This window comes from Pinus tabuliformis, chromosome 6 (genome assembly GCF_031772625.1).
Source record: "Pinus tabuliformis cultivar Carrire ecotype Pingquan chromosome 6, CPIR1, whole genome shotgun sequence".
Taxonomy (NCBI): domain Eukaryota; kingdom Viridiplantae; phylum Streptophyta; class Pinopsida; order Pinales; family Pinaceae; genus Pinus; species Pinus tabuliformis.
In genome coordinates, this window is record NC_142292.1 from 965,642,257 (window position 1) to 965,665,023 (window position 22,767).

A 22,767-nucleotide genomic window follows, 5' to 3' on the forward strand; every position below is an offset into this window, starting at 1 on the left:
TTTGGAAATTTAAATTAAATTTTGAAAGTTTAAATTAGATTGAGTTGAGTTAGTTTGAGTATGTGATGACCAAAGCCGCATGCTATCTGTTGCGTGTATTCTCTGCAATCCCGTGAAGAACAGAGCCGCGTGCCACCTACGTGTATACTCTGAGGTCCGGTTTGGTTTGTAAACCGTGAAGAGTGGAGGCTAGAGAAAAACCTTCTGCCCGGCGTGAAGAGGAGGCACCGGCCTGCGTAAAGAGAAAGGAGGATGCATGAACCTGCATACTCTGCGTCCAGACCATTGTTGTGTACCCATCAGAGGCGCATTGGAGAATGCTACCCTGCGTGTGAAGTATTGCCCCGGAGGGTGAAACGGAGGCACCAGCCTGCGTAAAGAGAAAGGAGGACGTAGGAACCTACATACTCTGCGTCCCTACCACTATTGCGTGCCCATCAGAGGCGCATTGGAGAATGTTGCCCTGCGTGTGAAGTGTTGCCCCTGAGGGTGAAACCCCTCCATCGTTGACCACGCTGCTACTATCGAAGAGAAAGGAGGACGTAGAGGATTACCAGAAAGCCTGTCTGATCTGCTGAAGCCAAGAGTTCAAAACAAAAGAACAGAGCATTGTTTTCAGAAAATCAAGAAAGTCTGGTAATTCTTTTTTTTTCCAGAGAAATTTGTTGAAGGGCTTTTATGGTTAAAGAAAAAATTCTATTCTGAAATAGTAACAAAAATTTTAAATAAAAATTCAGTTACAAGAGAAGGGTTAAATAGTGGGATAGGAGTCTTACAAGGTGAAATGCATGGTTAAACTTGCAACAGTTCAAGTTTTGTGTGGGTCAAGATAGAAACAAAATAAAAATAAAATGAAAATTTTCATGTAAATGGGTATACGACTATAAGACCTGGTAAGGCAAGCGTACCCCAGTAAATCATTGGTAAAGTCTGAATGTCCACTTGGGTGATATGGGGATGCATGTGGTGGTATGATGAAGCATGCTAAACTAGGATAGCTTGTGAGATTATCAAATACCCTAACATTGACTGGGTAGGGCCTGGAGGTGAGTGTTCGCTGGCTCACCTGGCAGATTTGGCTAGATTTGGCCAAGAAAAACCCAAAGTCAAGTTTAAAGGGGGGATTGTTAGATAAACTTGACCTTATGGTGGAGTTGAGGTTATGTCAACAGTTACGGTTAACAGTTGTAATTTTGGGCACCTAGTATTGGTGACTCATGGTATTGAGCTCATGGTATTACATGTAGTTTAAGCCCTTAAAAGTCTTGTGTATTCTCCAATGTAGGCAACCATGGTTGAGCGGTGAAAGCTTAGGTTGTTGGCTAGCTTGGCTATGTTTTTAGCCAAAGACAATAATAGATCTATTGTTGGTTGGTTTTTTCCCAAATTGAGGTTTTCTAGACCATCATGGTGTACATGATTTGAATGTGTGTTTCTTGATTGTTATATTTATTTTTCTTCAACCCTAACAGATGGATAGTGAATTATTTTCCTCTAACCCCACATGTTTTAGTGGCTGCTACACCATCTTCTCTGGTTTCACAACCACATCCAGGTCAATTGAGATGACTACATTTTGTGTATTAGATTAAGTTCCACATTTTGGTTTGCAAACATGTGGCAACATGCTTGATTGTAGGTTTTTCCCAGGAAGAGAACGAGAAAAGATAGCGTCTTTCTCAAAGTTGATGAGCATACCAATATTTAAATAGGATGTAAAATTTTTATTGGTTTTTTGTCAAATGAATTCAACTACTTTGCTAAAATACCCAAGGACTCCACCCAACAATAGTAATCCCGGATTGGATTATCAATCTGCAGATTCTAATACACCAAAGCTGACTGTTTTTCAACATTTCTTTAATTAACTGCCATCATGAGGTTCTTTTGCACTAAGTAGCACTAATGATAGTAGTGCACCATTTCCGACCTCTTCTTGCAGAGGAATTCCTGAATAAATATTGTCCTTGTAGATTGTAGCAGAAGTGGCCATACCTTCTAATTTGAGTCTTTCAGAATGGCCACTGTAAGGGGAAGGATTTGCACTGCATCAATTGCAATTGCCTTTGTGTGCACGCTACATTTCCTGGTGTTTGGCCACAAAGAAGCTTGATAGAGTATTGCTTGCAAACTAGTTAAGAAGGAAGAGGATTAACTTACCAGATCTTAATGGTGGAGCGGGTTGGGGAAGTAGGTTGATGTCGTCCCTGCGCAGGCAGTTTGTGTTACTAATCTTGCAGTTTCTGGATGAGGAGAAGTTCAAAGAAACAGTCCATAAGTAAGGAATCAATCATTTACCAACTCTTTGCTCTTTTCTAACAAAATTTATATGGGTTTCACAGCTTTTCTCATTTTTTTTACCATGTACCTACAATTATATGGTAAAAGAATGCAAAAATGCATGGTTTTGAAGCTAATGTCAATTAACTGAATATAAATCCATGCTTTTCTATGCTATTATCTATTTAAAAGCAGATTGAATTGATAAAGAGATATTTGCTTGCTATTACTTTGAATCCTTGGCATAAGATTAATGTCTCCAAAGTTTTGAAGGTCATACTTGTAAGATGTTGGATAGAGACATTTTTCATACCAAGTTCTAAATACATGCTGCAAACTAGAGCAAGAATTTGGCTTTTACTTCACCAGGAAATATTTTATGGTTTCACAAAAATTGATGAAAATCGATATTCCATGAAAGTCTTCTTTGAGATTAGGAAGTAGAAATATCTTGAAGCTTTGCACAAGTGAGTCATGTCCTCCTCTAGAACAACTGTAGGAATTAGTGTTTTGTTGGTTGTCATGTAAATGTTGTTGGATAGGTCAGCTCTAATTGTTGTTTGGTTATATTGTCCAGGCGAGATTCAGAAAAAGCTGTGGACATACCGATGAAGGATCGTAAAGTATTCTCTTCTTTCAATGAGGAACTTTACAAGGAGAACACACAACTTCTTACTCTGGGCGACTTTACGTCCATGCAACTAGTTTCTTCTCCTCTTTTATTTTATCTATTTATTTTGACTGAAAAGTATTCTTTTATTGTACAAGGATCCACCTGGCAACCGATCTTCCATCAATTTTTTCTTCCTAAAACACGGGTAAAGAGGGATTTTTTGCTTCACATGTGAAAAGTCAATGCGTTGCCTTATTCCTTGTGGTGTTTTAGTTTGCATGAATTCTTGAAACCTTGATTGGTTACACTTGAAGAGAAAATGATAGCTTTTTAAATATGGAGATACAAAGCCGGCTCAAAATATTATGTTGCTGGAACTCAAAACGTTGATTGAAGCTAATCCTAATTTTCGAGAAAAGTTGGCATTTCCCAGTCTTAAAGCTTCACGGCTCAGAACGTTAATAAATAAAAAGTATATCCACCCGTTACAACTTCTGCCTCGAACCTTGAAGATCACAGGAAAGTTCTGGTCAGAATTTCTGAGAGGTAGATAATTTTCATCATCTTGTCTTGTGTGTTGCAGCATTCTCGTTTCTAACTGTATCTTCTCAGTTTATATTTGGGGTTTTTTACTTACTTTGGATGACTTTAACTTGGATGTATAAGGTTTAAATTTTAAACTCATATGGAAACCAAAGGCTACCATTTCAGTAAAGTGAAATGAAGTCAAAATGTTATATTTTTAAACGAACATTGATCATATCTGATACAAAGCCTCAATTGGCAGCACCAGCTTTGCAAAAATGCTCGACCCAATCCTGATATCAAGATTGTATTTGTTGACCATGCGTGTGTTCCTTTGAATGAAGCTGAAAATCCTCCTGCAAATAGTTCTCTTGTTGGTGTACTTTCAAAAGGGGTTTTATTTCATGTTGTTGGTGCACATATTGTAAGTCATGACTTCATTAGTTCACAAATTAATCCCTATAACTTGAAAGATAATTTTCTCGGTAGATAATTTTCTTTGTCCTGGAACTAACCATCAGTTTAACATGCATTTAGATTGCAGAGTTACTGTGAATCTAGCATGCTTTATAAAAAAAAAAAATACAACCATTCTAACCTGCAGCCACTCGTCGAAGTGCCCTTGCATGATGGATAGTGAATTATTTTCCTCTAACCCCACATGTTGTAGTGGCTGCTACACCATGTTCTCTGGTTTCACAACCACAGCCAGGTTAACTGACATGACTATATTTCGTGTATTAGATTAAGTTTTTCATTTTGGTTTGCAAACATGTGGTAACATGCTTGATTGTAGGTTTTTCCCAGGAAGAGAATGAGAAAAGATAGCGTCTTTCTCAAAACTGATGAGCATACCAATATTTAAATAGGATGTAAAATTTTAATTGGTGTTTTGTTAAATGACTTCAACCACTTTGCTAAAATACCCGAGGACTCCACCCAACAATGGTAATCCTGGATTGGATTATCTATCTGCAGATTCTGAACATCTTGTGAAATGGATTCGTCCTGGTCAAAATGACGAGGTATAGACACAGGACGCAACAATTTAAGCTTTGATATAATATCCTTTCTCAAGTTTTTCAATGGGTAACGGAGGTGTTCAACAAGTATTGAAATGTTGCATAAATTGTTTTCTTTTGTAGCTTCCTTAGCTCCGGTTGTGTCTTGGCTAACATTCTAGCCTTATAAAGGCGTTCGTTTGTTACATTTTTATTGGCACCCAGTTGGCAGCCATGAAGGCCCAGGCAATCCACATCCTGGATGTCCGATGCCATTTTAATATGGTTGTTACAACTATATGTTCCACACATAATTGAAAACAAATGAAACAGACAACCACAGTATTTGACCCCGATTCACGCCGGACCAAATACGGGCCACTTGCCAATGGAAAGAGCCATTTAAGAATTGGCCTGATTTAATGGGTATATATAGCTATGTATATAAAGCTCCATAAACGATAAGCAGTATGTGTTTGTTTTAAGCATGTCTTTTATGTGGTATAGTGGTAAAGAACATTTTATGTTGTATACAGGCAAAGAATACTAAGGATGGTGTCCCCAAGGGGAGGGGTGTGTGACAATCTTGTTATTTTTTTCATGGATTTTAAATAATGGAAGGATTGAAAAAAAAAAAAAAAGGAATTAGGTCATGGGACACCTATTCAAAGACTAAGGGGATTATTGCATGGAGGATTTGTGGTTGTCATGGATCAAAAGAGGCTCACAAATGGCATGCAAAGAGAAAAGAATAAAGTGGCAAAAGATCATTAGCCAGCGACTTTAAAAAACATGAAACAAAACATTAACGAGGTAGTATATGATTGGCTGAAAAATATCTTGGGGCAGCAAGGAAAAACAAACCAATGAGCCTCCTCATGATCTGGTAGGATGAAATTTACCTCCGCAAGGGCAAAGGATTCTGCAGGAGGAAGGAGCGGTTATGCTTGATTAACAAGGGTTGTAGCTGGTATTTTTATTTCCAGGGATTCGATAACACCTATACAATCTTAACGAAAGGAATGAAATTGGGGGCTCATCAAATCACCAAGCATAGAATGTTTGCACCCACGAGGTGTTTTATAACTCAATATTGAACCTAATGAACTAACTCCAAGAGTATCATGTTCTATGACTCTTAAAATAAGTGAGGAGTGTGGACCAAGTTGTTGAGGAATATCTCACAATGTAATTAGGTTTGAATCCTCGATTTCTAGAACTTATTCTCTCAAAGGCTTTAGTTACATATGAGGCAGGTATGGTAATAGAAAGAGAGGCACCTAAAAGACATGGAAGAAATATTGTGTACATGGATCGAAGTTTATTGATGGCATTGCCTGGCCTTTTCCACATACCAAATTGTATCGTTTGTGCTCTATAATTATTGCTCTGAAATCTCAAGTTCTATATTATCAACGAAATGCATATCTTTAGGGTTATGAATGGGTGCCATTTGAGTTTGGGGAGAGTCTTTCCCAACTTGAGACTGTAACATGAAGTTGTTGAGGAAAGAAAAACACCTATGTAGAAGAACATGCTATAAATCCACACATTGGGTGTTAAGTTACGACATTTGCATTTTTGGCTAACTAAATTGGGAAATCTTTTTCTAGGTTAAAGATTCTGGGAAAGCATTTTACTGTCAGCCTTGTAGTGACTTTTAATTATATTTATAAGTGTCAATGGAAGGAAGCTTCAAGTGTATATGATGAATAGTAGTATTGAGTAAGGGAACTCTGCACCTCCTAGCTATACTAAGGCAAATTATAATATTGATTGAGCACATGTGTGACTAGTGGAATCTGAGTCTCAGGAGAGGAAGATCTTTGGATTCCCTAGTCTGAAGGGTGGATATGGTGATCTCTAGGTTCCCTTAATTATCAGGATGGAGACCAGTTCCTTGGAACCTTGGATAAGAGAATTCCTAAGGTCCCCATTCTCATATATTTTGGTTTTAGCACTAAGTTCTAAACTCCCTTAACAGGGTAGAGCTACTGTGATTTGTAGGGTGGAAGAAGTATTACTCTAGAGTCCCTGGTAGGTTTATAATCTTGGTTTCAATCTCAAAAGTAACCCTCTTCTATCTTGGAATATGGCGTGGGGATGATTGGGCTACCAGAAAGAGTCAGTGCAGCCCAATCTACAGCCGAGTGGAACATGGAAGTCTTGAACCGAGTCGCTCTACATACATTTGAGGCAAATAATTAAACCAATCATGTGGATGTAAGTCTATTGTTATGCTCGAGACAGAAATCATGATAATGAATTTTATGGATACAGTCTTACAGTAGTGCTAGAGTTATTCATACTAGGATGGTTGCTAGCTTTCATGGAAATTTGATCAGTCGTCCATACTCTGCCTTATTGTTTCCCCTATTTTTAGTTCATGCATGTATGTAAAAGGCATGTGATCAAGCACTAAACATTAATCCATGTTGTGTGTTTATATCTGACACACTCATTGAATAAATGAATTTTGGTTAAACATCATTTAATGATCATACTTGCTATAAAATTGCATGTGATGACCTTATTGATAAATCCAACACTAGAATTGCACTAATGAACAACTCAAACAATAATTTTGTTTGGAAACTTGCATTGAAAATAAGACAAGAATGGCTTTAGAAGTTACTACAAGTACTAAGATCATGTAGTATTTAAGTAAGCTAATTCAAAAGCCTAGATTTTCGGTAAAACTTCTAATATAACTTCTAGGCACTAGATTCCTACTTTGTCTAGGAATATCATGTACGTTTTGTGAGTGCTAATCTTGCCAATCCTTTATATACAAGGTCTAAAATGTTAACAAAAAACTATCTTATTTTACCTTATCTCTTGTGCTTCCTTATGTGTGTATATCTCTAAGGTCGCTAAGGCATTGTCTAGAGAAGAGATAAACCTTCAAGTTGAAAGTTGTCTATCAAATTCCAAGTTCACAAATGTTATAATAGTATTATTAAAGAAATTAGTAATCTTCCCTTACTAAACTAAGATTGAAATTTTCATAGAGGCAACTTGAGGGTTGCATTTTTGGCCTTAAGGATTGTATTCATCAAGGCAAAAAATTAAGAAGTGAAGGTATTATGAAGGTGTTATGCACATTAGAGGCTTCTTCATTGTTGTGCACTCCCTTAGGTTTTGTTTCGATCATTCATTGAATAATCAATTTTGGCTCCCAACAAATTCATGTTATTTAAATTTTCTTCCCTCTGTAGGTTCATTAGGATAATGGGTGCCTTATTTTCTACAATTTGTTCGTCCTTGTAGATAAACCACATTTATAAGACATATGTTTAGAGTCCACACCCTAGAAACTAGCTTATAATCCTTGGTGCTATGCCTATAAGGGTTTGAACCTCGGTCAAAGTGTAGCAACTCCCCATATCATCAACTTGACCATAACCCGACATATTTCTATGTTAAGTTTTGGCATCTCTTCAAACCAAGATACAATACAAAAATGAGCTCCCAAGGCTTTTACTGGGCATTGAGGACAAAAGTTCAAAAATGGTACTCGATACAAAAATTAAAATTGATGATTGAAGGAAAATGAAGCATCATAAGAACCTTTATTATTAATGGTGTTTAATTATTCAACGTTCACAAACTTAAGCACATGCATGGACATAAAGACATGAGATATTTTGTATTAAGTCTTGAATTTACAAATACTCGACCAATACCATGGAATTTAGGTTTCTCAAGATTGTACATCCTACCTAGAATATTAAAACTACAATTTTACTCATTGTCCTTTTCTGGCACACTATTTTGTTAGGAAGGTTGGTTGAATATCCAGTGGAATATAGACCAGAGAGTTGCACCATAAACAGTTGGAAATAGATGTCTTTATCTTAGTGGTTTAGGGGCTCCAAAGTTGTAATTGATCTTTGTCGATCATACACAAACAAGAGAAACCCAATTACTATCATGTTGAGCGTTATCCATGGATTAATTGCAACAGAAACATGTAAACATCACTATGGAAATACAAAATGAATTTATAATATTTATTCCTTTATTTCTCTTCATGTATATGGAATTAGCTCCATGCTAACTTTCTTGAGACATTGTAATGAACCTAGAAGCAGGAACAACTATTGAAAATCCATGTCATAGAAGTTGCCAAATATTTCCAATTGCAGCCCCCTTAAAATCTCAACAATGTTCTCCTCTATGGTCTTCAACATGCATAAAATTTATTAGTGTCTAAAAGATTATGTCTTGTTAGGGAATCCATATAAGGCTTAAAGGTAACAAACTTGCAACACCGATTAGCAAGGAGATTGGTGGTCATATGAATGTCTGCAAACAGAGCACATTCCATATTGTGACTAGCTGCAATAGCATGTTCATTGTCAATGACAGGTTTACTTTGCTAGACCAGCTTGCTTGGTTTTTCCTGCTAGATTTAACTTTGTTGTATCTTTGATGTTGTCTTTCTTTCCACTTCAAATCTAAATTCTCAAGCATTTCTACACCTTGTTTCAATACAAATTTTCAATATTGTTAATTTGTCTTGGTTGTACAATTCGAGGACTTAAATTGGACTGTTGCATGTATGAACTCCTCTAGAATTCACCCAAATTTCATTGAAGATAAACTATGTTCTAGTAGATCATATATATTTTGGTTTTCATGTGTAGATAAATACAAATAAGGATCAGAATTCAGTTATGGTTCTAGTTTTCCCAATGGATTAGTTTGATTGGATATAAAAACATTGTTTGCAATAAATAAACTTTGTGTGCACTCATTGTGTTTTCTATCATGTCATTTGTGTAACACCTTGGTATTCCAAACTACCGCTAGAGTTGTGAGAGATTACCTACTACAAAGTGCCAAAAAAAGTTGATGTTGGTAATTTTTGTTAGGACTTTGGACACCACATATCTCCACAATGGTATGATATTGTCCACTTTGGGCCTAAGCCCTCATGGATTTGTTTTTGGGTTTTACCCCAAAAGGCCTCAAACCAATGGAGATATTTGTCCATCCTTATATACCCATGATACTCCCCACTTCTAGTCAATGTGGGACTTTGGTCGTATACCCAACAATCCTCCCCTCGAACAAAGGACCATCGAGCCTCCCCTCAAATGATTATCCATCCGTCCACTCTCTACCAACCAGGATTCTCCACTCCAATGCATTGGATGCACACGCCTTACATGGAACACCACCTGCCTCGAGAACTTGCTCATCCACGGATCTCATCGTGATATATCGGGGCCCACCACCTTCGTTCGGCATTCCGAGGATTCATCCACTTGCCTAACTTTGAAACTTGGCTCTGATACCACTTGTAAGGACTCTAGACACCACATATCTCCACAATGGTATGATATTGTCTACTTTGGGCCTAAGACCTCATGGATTTGTTTTTGGGATTTACCCCAAAAGGCCTCAAACCAATGGAGATATTTGTCCATCTTTATATACCCATGATACTCCCCACTTCTAGTCAATGTGGGACTTTGGTCGTATACCCAACAATTTTGCTAGTCACATGAAGCAAACACTAATCCAAATCCATAGAAAACTTCTGGCTCATTGATTGAGTACTAAGAGTCCAATGAAGTATATGTTGTTGGGTTTATTAAACAACCTTATGATTAGGGGGCTTCCTACGAAATACCTTTCCATGGAATTTTACTTGTTGGACAATGGTTGTGTTAAATCTACTTGGTTGTCCATTCAGGAAGGTTGACGGTTAATGGGAATATCTTCACCTTCTTTCCAGTGTGCCATCAACAAAATTTACTTCTTGAGATATGTGTATATGCATTAAAAAAACAAAAAAAAAGTGTATCTCAAGAGGGGCAACGTTACAAGTTATGAAAACTCTCAGGTTTAACACTCAAACCTAATGGGATCTATTGTGAAACTAAGTATGATTGCAGTCATTAGTATTATGCTATTGTAGTATCTACAGGGTTTTGTATGAGAAAATCATATTACACTGGAGTGTGAGCTATGGAAGCTAATATTATGTAACACCCTCCTCCCACATCTACCCAAGTAACTAACCAACTCACGTAGACATGTGATGAAGAGTTACTATGATACGATTTAACTTCCTATATCACCTTAAAGAAGTGGAATCGACAGAAGAAAACCATATTGACCTTCCTAAGGAGTTATAGGACCCACAGGAGCTAAACCATCCCTCCAGGCGCCTAAACCCCGAGTCAAATTTCCTTTTTACTGAAAAACCCCCTAGTCACTCCCATGACATGGGCATGCATGTGATTGGGACCCTCTAGTATTTCCAAAAATTCTTGCAAGTGAGAGATTGTAGTATTTTTTAGCCAATTTTATGTCAGAGACTACGAGATTTAAGCCACTTTTTCAGGGCTAATCTCCAAACCACTGTCAAGAATTTGATGAGACTTTCTATGACAATAAATGAAACCAATACAAATCCTCTAACACAAAACTTGATCAAGGGATTGATCTAACCAAGCCTCACCATAAAATACATTTATTTGAACAAGTAATCTACAGGTCATAATAATAGATCAATATAGGGGTCTCATACTTATCTGAGAATCTTTAAGAAGCATTGATGCCTCATCACAATAACTACATTACCATCTATTAATCCATATATTCATTGTACATTTAGTGATTAACCAAAACATGATGAGAGCCATACATTTTCATTGTCATAAAACTCATTCATAACCAGCATATAACCAACAGAAATATCAAGGATATAACAACCATATAAGCCACATATAAACAAGTATATTTACCCATAAAATACCAGGGAGAAAGAGATATCTTATTGATAAATGCAAAGGCCAACCAGGTTCAGTACTTCCATGATCCACTTGAGCATAGATTTGCTAAAATAAATCCCTCTTCAACCAATCATCCTTGTGCCATATTATAAGCATGAATGTGGGATCTTATAGAACAAATCCATCAAAATCAAACCAGGCATTTTAGAGGTAAAACCACCTCAACCCTTAACTAGTGATTCCACCTCACGGTCGGACATCACTAACCATCACCAGATTGGAATCTACCCAAGTTGTCAAGGGCTCCAAAGTGTTTTCTCCAACCCGACTTCCATGACTAATAACTCAACCCATGGCTACTGCTAGGCTCCAGAGCGTTTTTCCACCCAAGGCTCTAGGACTAGTAACTCATCCCACAGTTGTTGTTGGCCTCTAGAGAATTTGTCCAACCAAGTCTCTAGAACTAGTAACTCAACCCACCAAGGGCTTTAGAGCATTTTTCCAACCAAGGCTCTAAGAGATAATAACTCAACCCACTAAGGGCTCCAGAGTGTTTTTCCAACCAAGGTTCCATGACTAGTAACTCAACCCAAGGTTTTACAGGGCTTCTAGATCATTTTTCCAACCAAGGCTTCAGGACTAGTAACTTAGCCCAAGTCGTTACAGGGCTTCCAAAGTTTTTGTCCAACCAAGGCTACAAGAACTAATAACTCAACCCATAGCCAAAGGAACATGAGCACCAACTAGAAAACAAAGATAAAGCCTACAACACCATGGCTAACCAAGAAATGGAAAGGCCATGCAAAACCACTTTCAATCCAGGAAAATCCTCCATGCCAATGACAAATCATGACCAAATAACCACATGTATATGCCATGCATGCCAAAAATAGCAAGGAAATCGTACATGCAACTAAGTACCGATAAGAAAAACCTATTTTAGTTGTTAATCTCGATGTCCTCTTACACTTTCTAGATTTTCCTTTTCCTTCTTGCTCCAAAACTCCAAGTATGTCACACTCTTCCAAGAGTGCTCCAAGAAAAATCTAAGTATCCAAGAGTATGAGAGAGAGAGAGAGAATAGAGCAAGGGCTCCAAAAATGAACTGGCAAAAGTCTGAGAAAAAGATTTCCATTTGATCCTCAGAAGCCTTTTTATCAATGAAGCCTATATTTTCTTCATTTTCCTCCACACATGCAACATGTGACCTTTCACCTTCCTTTTCTCCTATTTTCCATTATTTCCATAAATAAAATGCCAATTAATTCCTCATGCCTTTCCAAAACCTTTGCCAATTTCCTTAGCCATTAATAAACCGAAGTGACGCCCCACTAGGATGATTTTACCACCATTCAGCTTGGAATATGTATCCCATGAACTTGGTCTTATATATTTTTGCATGGATTTTTAACCGGGGCTATTACAGAACCCTCTCCCTTGGGGGAACACTGTCCTTGGTGTTCAATGACACCTACAAATTAGCAACCTACTGAAAACAAAACATACTATCTATGGAGCTTTATAACATAACTCTTTGCATTATTTACAATGACCATTCCTAAAACATGACAAACATACCATTTACTGGAGATTTATAAAATATCTCATTATGGTATTTACAATAAAAACCACATATACTCATGCACATTTGATTCAACCAACAAATAACCATACTGTCTATGGAGCTTTATAAATCCATCACGATACAATATTTACAGCAATATACATGTATACACATATGTACATTTTCTCAACCAGCAAATAAAAGGATATGATGTATGCATCTGCAACAAGGGAATCCATAAGCTCACATCTCCACCCTCAGAGTAATACCAGGATTCACCTCCTTCCCAGGAAGTCTAGAATCCTCTTCCAAAGTCAAGGTTGCATCCAATGTCCAATTGATCAGATATTGATCCAGGACTTTGATGATAGCTCAAATTTCAAATTGTTCGAAAGAGTGTCGAGCCTGAACGAATGGATAGATCTCATCTTCCTGATTCTGGCACTGTGAATGGTTCACAAAACTGACACCATATGAAGAAGTTATCGCCAGTTGAAAAAGTCTAGTAAACTGCAATTTCCAAATATTAAAAGATTTTTGAAAATATTAGAAAAAGAATATTCCAAGGAATATTCCCAAAAATATTCTCCAGAATATTCCCCATAATATTCTTGTTTGGTTGACCAATCAGGTGCTAACACATGGCAATCATGGAGGCACCACATGGCCCTAGATTGGCATAGTAAAATTTGTTATAGGTCCAGGGGGATCGAACTCGTGACCTCCGACAAGCTAGCCCCGCACGCTACCACCTCAACTACATTGGTTCTTAACAACCTATGGATAAATGTTTTATTTAAAGTTTTAATGGTTATGGTTTGGGGAGCAGGACTGCCAACGGTCCCGAAAAACAGTCACATGTCCGCCGATTGCAATTAACCACACGCGGTTTGCGTGATTGACTACCAACAAACCGCCAGCCTAACGGTCATATCCCCTAACCGCCGAGCATACCCATCACATGTGTGCCAAACCCCGATAGTTATGGTTAGCCCCAATGGTCAAGTTTGGTGGAGCAGAGAAATTTAGGGGAATTGCTAAATTAAACTGCAGTTAACTCCAGTTAGCCAAATTTAGTGGAGGATCTCTAGGGAAAACTGATTAAATGCACTACATAAGTGATTTTTGACCTAGGAGAGTGAACCAAGAGGCTACCTAGGCTAATTGAGGCCTTTTGAAGCCAATGGAATAGTCTAGAGAAGCTAAAGAAGCCATTTTCAAGGATTTTCATCTAGGGAGATTTTGGAGCTTAGGGCCACCAGGGGTTGGAGGCAGTTGTAGGAGCTACCAGTATCCATTCTTAGTGAAAAAACAGTCATTCCTAACTATAATGAGCCTTCTGAATCGATTGCAAGGATTTACAGAATCATCTGAAGTCTTCTAAAATTCGAGATGCTACAGGGAATTTTGAGGCCGCTCAGTGCCATCTGTGGAGTAAGGCTTAGATCGGGGATGCAGTGTTCATTTTGAGCAAATGAATAGTCTATTGTTGATGTATGATATGTGATGGAGACATTAGAAGAGGTTTTAGAGATAGTTGAAGAATTCTGAAGGAGTTTGTGCCATCAAGAATCTCATGGAAGCTTAGTGCACCGATTGAAGGAATCAAGTCTAAGGGATCTCAGATCTGTTTGCAGAATGATGATATCCATGACAGGGATATAGATGGTTTTCTAAGCCCATTGGTTCAATCAATAACCATTGGAGTTGAGTGTGGAACTTGTAAAAGAATTGAAGCCATAATCCCAAAGAGCCAAGTCAAATTGACAGAAGCTCAAGGAGACGTAGCCCACGATATTCAGGTGAACTCCTAGATTAAATTTTTTGTTATGTGTTGATGTTTATTTGCTGCATTATATGGCTGTTATGTGTGTCTAATATCAGCAGAAACAAATCAACTTAAAGCACTTAAACAGTTAAAAACAAACAAAGACATACACCTGTTTCAAGTACTTAATTCTGCAATTGTCAACATAAGCTAGATCAAATATTTGTTAAGCTTTGGAGTGAGAGGTTATTGTAAGTATGACAAGATGTTAAACCCTCATTTCAAATCACCAGTGGTACAATCCTATGCCATTTTTCCTCTCAGTGAATAATTACCAACTCATTGTTTCAGGGCACACTCCCAATGTGCAGTCAATTCCATCTGATAATGATAATGAAAAAAATAAATACATTCCCTAACCTTTCCTTCTCTGCTACACCGTCCCTCAGGAAATCCAGTCATTCCCTTCCGTTTAGTCACACACCTTCCATGTTCTGCAGGCATCCCCTTCTCTGCAAAAGATTCCCTCAAGCGTTCCCTCCCTTGGTAAGGCATCCTCGCATCGGAAGGTCAAAAAACCAAGGCATATTCCTACCTCAAAACCATCACACCGATCATATCATGCTCATGGAAATCAATGGAAACTATTGGGTACCAGTGTCCCACAATCTCCCTCCTCCTGAATTGCTTTACCAACATATTTCTACTTGTGCCAATTCCTTTCATTGACGCTGCTAATTCTTGCAGTCAATTTCAACCACCCAGTTTTGGCATTTCCATGCTTTCCTATACCAAACACATAAATTTCATTCGACTCAAAACAAATTGAAATAAATTCAAATCATACCTCATTGGTGGCTCGTCAATAAGGTACACTTGCAATCATGTTTACTTCCTGTCACAAGAAGTCAAACTAGCTATTTGATCCAATCATCATGTATAAACATATCACATCCAGTTAGCTCAAAAGGAAACCATCATAATCAAAAAAATGAATTGTATGCAATCATCATAAACCATAATCATAGATCACATGTAATCATCATAAATCATAATCATAGATCACATGCATAATTAAAACTGAAATAAAACATTGATACTTATCCTTTAATCGATCCTTATCTTCTATATTTTTTCTTTCTGTACACACACACGGAAAACACCCAGTGCCTTTGCTTCTCCTCAATCATGTACGCATACACACACGACATACAACACCACACAATACATACACTCACACCCGAAACAAAACACAACACATACACCTACGTCCAGTGTACAACACACACAGTACATGTACCTACACTTGGCATACAACACAACACAATACGCATACGTATACATAGTACAACACAATTAATACACATGTCATGATGCCACGACTACACAATGCACATACGTAGTATCGCATGTACACAACACAACATATACAACATGCACACAATACCACAATTACACTAGTACCATATGTACAACATGTACATAGTACCACCTATACACAACACCACCTGCACAACATGTGCACATCATCACATGTACATGGAACGACCTGCACAATGTGTACACAAAACCACTTGTACAACGCACCACTTGTACAACGTGTACAAAATATCACATGTACATAGCACCGCATGCACGACATGTACACGACACGACATGTACATAGTGCTACATGCACAACATGTACACTACACCACCTCCACAAACCACCACTTGTACAACATGTACACAGCACCAAATGTACAATCATTCACACAACACCATCTATACATAGCACTACATGTACAAGATGCACACAACACCACATGTACATATCACTGCATATACAACATGTACATAGGACCATATGTACACATCACCACATATCCAACATGTACATAACACCATATGCACACAACACAGCATATCTATCATGTGCACAATATACAACACCACATATCTAACATGTACATAACACCATTTATACCTAGCGGTGCATATGAAATATACACACAACACCATATATACAACAGAAACATAAAATCATATGTACAAAATACCACATATGTTACATGTACACATCATCATAGGTACAATTATTGAGTATACAACATATACACAATATTAGTACCACACATCTAGATACCACACTATCTCTACCAAGCAACCTTTCTTCTAGTGTCTTTCCACCATTCATGCTTGTCCTAGCATGCCATAGATCATACTATTTCCATTCTACAGATGTATCCTTCAACATTGCCTGTACATAACATAAACATAGTATAACCACGTAATATCAACTGATAACTCATAGATTTTTTAGGATTACTCTTCCCACTTGATTCTCCATAGCTAGGAACCTCTTCATGTCATTCACCTACATAAGTAAGCATTCCTCCACAAGAATGATCCCTAAAAACCCTGTCAGACAGTGATATACATACATACATACATATATACATATAAATATTAACACTAAACAATCATGATCCATGATGGCCCTATCAGACACGATATACATACATATATACATATATGTATACACATATAAACATCAACATAATCACAATGAGAACATAATTACCAGATAACATAAGGTCAAGGTTAAGAGAACTCCCTTTATCTATGCCTAACATGCACAACATTGAGAAAAACGATTCCCAACATAGCCAAGGCATCTGACACCTCAAATCCACTTACTTTACCTTTCCTACTACCTTTTTCATGATTGTTCCGCCATTGTCCATTTATCCCAATGGACCCATCTAATCCAATCCACTATCATACTATTTCCTTCAACTACCCTTATACCTGTATTGACTTCATCTGAGTCTTACATTGCCTGTTGGACTTCATTCAACACTCCCCAAGCTCTACTAACTTTCCTCTTTCCCAACCAATTCCCAAGACCATCAAAACACAAAAGACAAGAACTAGAAACAAAACAAGAAGAAAACCATGAAGACCAATAACAATATAAAATCACAGACAAAGTGTCAAGGCCTTGCACCTGACATAAACAAATCCACAATCAAGCGCAACAAATCACAAAATACCAAAAGAGAAAGACTAGCAATAAACACCATGACTCAATCCCCATGGTTCCCAATGCTTCCAAAGGAAAGCTCAACCTGAGCCTTATTCAGAATTTCATAGAAGTCTCCTTGCCATGAAATCCCCTGCATCATATTGCCATAAACACATAATTGTTAATGCATAAATAAACATAACAACACACTAGTTACCTTACCTTGTTGTGCCAAACGCATTTCCTTGTAACTGAACACATCCATGCCATCTCTCAAGGGACTCAAATTTCCTTGACAAATCCATCCATAATTGGAAACTAGTTGTTATACTTGTCAAATACATGTTTAGGAATATAACACATATCCACATAATGTCAAACAAAATCAAGGTTAAGAAGACTTCCTATATGCAAAGCACTCATTCATTTGGAATTGTGGTTTCCAAACATAGCCAAGGTAATTTTCATCCAATTCCTTTTTTTTACCTTTTCCTTGCTACAATTGAGCCTTACTATAGGTTTTCACATCACCCAACTATTAGGTATATATACACATCAACTATTATCTTTTCAAGCTAATACCAAGCATGTTTCCCGAAAACTTCTCACATATGTCAGTCTCACGTTCCAAACATCATGGCATCATATATATTAATTTGAAATCAACCTTTATCAAGACTAACAATCATGTCATAATCAACTCACAGTCAACAATCATAATATTACAACTAGCACCTATTTACAGTCAAGTGCATATCAACTGCCTCAACACATAATGTGCTAGTACAACCGTCTTGAAACAAGATCACTTCTTCATGAAATATTATAGACACACTCATATCATGCAAGTAATCAAACATTCAAACAATAGATGGATGACATAATAGAAGCCAAACACTCAAACACCAAATAAATGACATAATCAAACCTTGAAACACCAAGTAGATGACACAAGCAAACTCATACATTGATGTATCTTAGGAGAGGGTATCTTGTCTGCACAATCAATCTAGATTAGCACGATAGAACTTCACAACATATCAGCTCAACATAAATATGGTCATGATATCCGGAGCCATAACTAGCTAACATGTTCACATCACAACTCATAAACAATTGTCATTCATGAATAACAACCACATATGCATAGTCAGTCTAGACTAGTACAACACACTATCATAATTAGGTCGACTCATACCTGAATGTATAAACCTACTCATTTGCATGGGCCGATCCAAATTAACATGATACATATAACATCAATATCTTAAATGAAATAACCCTAATCATCAAGTTAACTAACATATAACAACAATAATTTAACATATAACATACTCATCAACAATATATAACATAATCATCAAGTTAACTATCATATAACAATCAACAAGTTAACATATAACATAATCATTAAGCTAACTAACATAAAACAACAACAACAATGCATATAACAACAACTTACTATCATTCATGACTATTCAACACATGTGCATATGACCACACTAATTCACTAGCATCTACCATGCATGTAATCACAACAATAAAATGACAAACATGTTGTTGACGGTGCTGGACCTACCAACATTCAACGGATCACCCTAGTATGAAATCCCAACTAGACCTCAGACCATTTGGTGTGGGAGTCCCATCTGGTATGATGGCTCGGTTGCCATTGTCTTAAGGATTTGCCTCAACTCTTGCTTGTTAATACAGGAGAGTGGTCTGCTTTATCTTCGGGAAGTGAGATTCGCATGCCTGGTGAGTGTAAGTGTACTCGTGTCAATGGTTCTTTCACTGTAAAAGGAGAATATGGTGAAAGTGAGTTCTAGGTTGGATGGGATATTGCAGTCCCAACTCGAGTAGGAACACACAACACAACAGGACATGCATAGCTTTCGGAGGATCAGTCCATACGGATGCGGCAGTCACAACATGCAAGGTAAGATAATGCACACAACACTCAACGAATCAATCTGAACGAGTGCAACAGTTGTTATAGTAAGCTTCATGTGAAAGGTTTGACTGATGTCTGGGAGAGTAGTCTACACGGGCGAGACAACGTTAACAACATATACAACACATTTCCATTAATATATTATGCATTACAACAAATGAAACCATTGAAATGTAGAACACAGGTTAAAGAAACATGCATTACAAGTGTTAAAGATCAATCTTACAATAGATACAACACATGTGTGAAAACGCGTTGGTCTGTAGCAGGCTTCTGAATTAAGCGAAAGTTCCAAGACACATCGTTACACCATACATCACTAACCCCAAGTGCGGGGCATTGGAGCCACTGCTTACTCCTAAAAGAAAAGATTACAGACTCTCTTGGCTATGTTTGAGGAGTTGAGGTGAAAAGTCCCTTGCATATACAAATGAGGGGGTATTTATAGCCAAGGGTGAAACTGACCCTTGTGGATGTTTGACTGCCTTCATGACTGTTTGACTTCCATGAATTTTTGACTTACATGACTCTTTGTTCAACAAGTGGGTCTTTTGGACTTCCACGTTACATCACATTGATTGAAAACATAGCCCATAGTGGATATGTGGGTGGCATGACTCATGACATGACTCGACATGACTTGACATGATAATGTTGGAACATTCGTGGTGTTGCAGGAGTGCAGGTCGAGCTGCAGTGCTGCTGGGTGATGGATGTCTTCATGGTGTATCACAGATTTACCTCTGCATGGCGAAGTGCTCAGAGTCTTCGATGGTCCTTGGTTCTCTTGATGAAGCTTTAGCATGTTGTTCCTTGCTTGCATGTTGGAAGGCTTGACAGGCTCATCTGTTTGCAAAGGTGCGTATTCGTCGCATTCATCTGTTTCGCATGCATTGTTCGTTCATGCATTGGTGAACCTGTCCTTATTCATGTGCTCCCTTCGTTCAGACCATTCGTCGCCTTGCCATGTTTGTTGGTGTATTTGTACCTGCAGTCACTCATGACAAGATGACATCAAATCCAAAACCTCCTAGTCTACTATGACACATGATCATTTTGGATGCAGGTGACCGGGAGAGGTGGCAAGGTTATGAAGTAGGATGATGGCTTCGGGCACTGCTGATGAAAACTACACAAGAGTCACTCAGTGATTGAGATGGGCAATCTGAGTCGACAGTGACTGTCTACGAGGTCTAGCTCGGCTAGGAGGAAAAATTGTGCAAATTTTGGGAGGGATAGTTCGAGCTGCAGGAAGGCAAGGCAGGAATTCTCTGTGAATTTTTCGAAACGAACAGGAAGCAGGGGTTGGATAGCCAAATTTGTGTAATTTTCCAGAGGAACGAGTCGGGCTACATGAAGGGTCAGCAGGCATAAATTGCACAGTTTTGGGAGGAACTGCCTGGGAGACTGGCAGTTGGATGCTGGGGTCACTGGCAGCCAAAACTGTACAATTCCCAGAGGAAACTAGCAATTTTCTACTCAGTCACTGGCAATAGAAACTGCACAATTCCTGGAGGGAATTGGCAGTCTACTATTAGGAGCTACTGCTGGGGAAATTGCACTGAAGATGGGAGGCCGACCTACTGATCATCTCTGTGCAATTTCTGAGCTGAGTAGACTGCTGGAGGACAGAAGGCCTGCTCATGAAAACTGCACAATTTCTTGGATGAGCAGCCGGTCAACTGTCCAGATGACTGACTGGGAAAACTGCGTAGTTTTTTGAAGGAGACAGGAACGGGCACTTGGTGTATGTCCTACATGTCTGCGCAATTTCCTCAATCAGTTGAGCGAGTGAGGTCAGTGGCCTCTGTGCAATTTTTGAAGGGAGTCAGTCGCGAGGTGACTGTCGGGTCTGATTGTCTAGCTGGTTAGCATGGAAGTTGATTTGATTTCTTGCGAGAAGCGCATCTTGAAAAGAATAGTTTGGTGCTTCTGTGTTGTTCTAGTTAACAGTTGATCGAGTCGAAAGTGGGGTGATGGTCCAAGTGTCAGAGGGGAGCCTGGTTGTCAAAAATTCAGCAAAAATAACTAAGTGTGCGAATGGTTGAAATATGCATAGGTGATCATACGAACACACACTCACATGACTTTTGACGACGAAATGACCCAAACCATCCAGAAACACATGTTCAACATGATTGACCAATGGTGTAAGTGACAAGTGCGACACTCGTGATTGACCGTTCATTGATCAAGATGACACTTGCGCGACAGTGAATGTGACTCCATGTGTGAGTGCGATAGACGCTTTCATAGCGAACACAACAAGAACATACAAAGCGAAGACTTTGATCATAACCATAACATGGTCGCAAGCATGACTTAGACACCAACATGCAGAAAGATGAATGAAATGGACAAGCAAGGTGGATGCAAAGACTCACACAAGCTCATGGAGTGAACCCAAGTGTGTGTAGTCATCAAGTGAAACTCTCAAGGGAGGCTTTGAAATTGGTGCAGGCCAAAATTTTGGAGGGTGGTTGTAGCTGCTACAACACATGTATATAAGCCTAATTCATATAACAATTCATTAACTAACATACATGCATTCCAAACATACAATACTTGTATGACGATCTTCTCTTACACCAAAGTCTAGTGCTGCAACTTCACTCTGATGGTCTGCATCTCCTGCTTTATCTCAGTCAACACATTAGCATCATAGCATAGCAACAACATCATGATGACATAACTACATACAATGACCTCACAACGCATATATAACTTATTATGCATGCATAACCATAACCTATTATGCATGAATAACAACATATAGACATCGACATGCATAACAAATGCATATACAACAGACATGCATTCATGGTAAACACATCCCAACAACAACATCATCAACTCCTACATGGAAACACAACTATAAAAATGACCACTACCATGCATACATAACAAGAACATATACAACCTACATGCATGCATGACAAAAACATTCCGCCCATCTAGTCCAAGTGGTGAACCACACTCTGATACCACTTTGTGGTATCAGATATCACCCAAAGAGAATGGAAACTAGACATCAGCCAAGGAGAGGGCAACCATGCTCTTATACCACTCTGATACACCCTCCTCCCACATCTACCCAAGTAACCGACCGACCGGGGTAAACATGTGATGAAGAGTTACTATATGATATGATTCAACTTCCTAGATCACCTTAAGCAAATGGACTTAACACAAGAAAACCCTACTTACCTTCCTCAGGAATTATAGGACCCAAAAGAGCTAAACCACCCCTCCAAGTACCCAAGCCCTGAGTCAAATTTCCTTTTCACTGAAGAACCCCCATTCACT

At 38.3% G+C, this 22,767-nt stretch overlaps 1 pseudogene; it reads left to right on the forward strand.

The window, feature by feature from the left end:
- Positions 1 to 2,198: 2,198 nt before the first annotated feature.
- Positions 2,199 to 21,184, forward strand: LOC149262199 (protein TPR1-like; annotated as a pseudogene).
- The last annotated feature ends 1,583 nt before the right edge of the window (positions 21,185 to 22,767 follow it).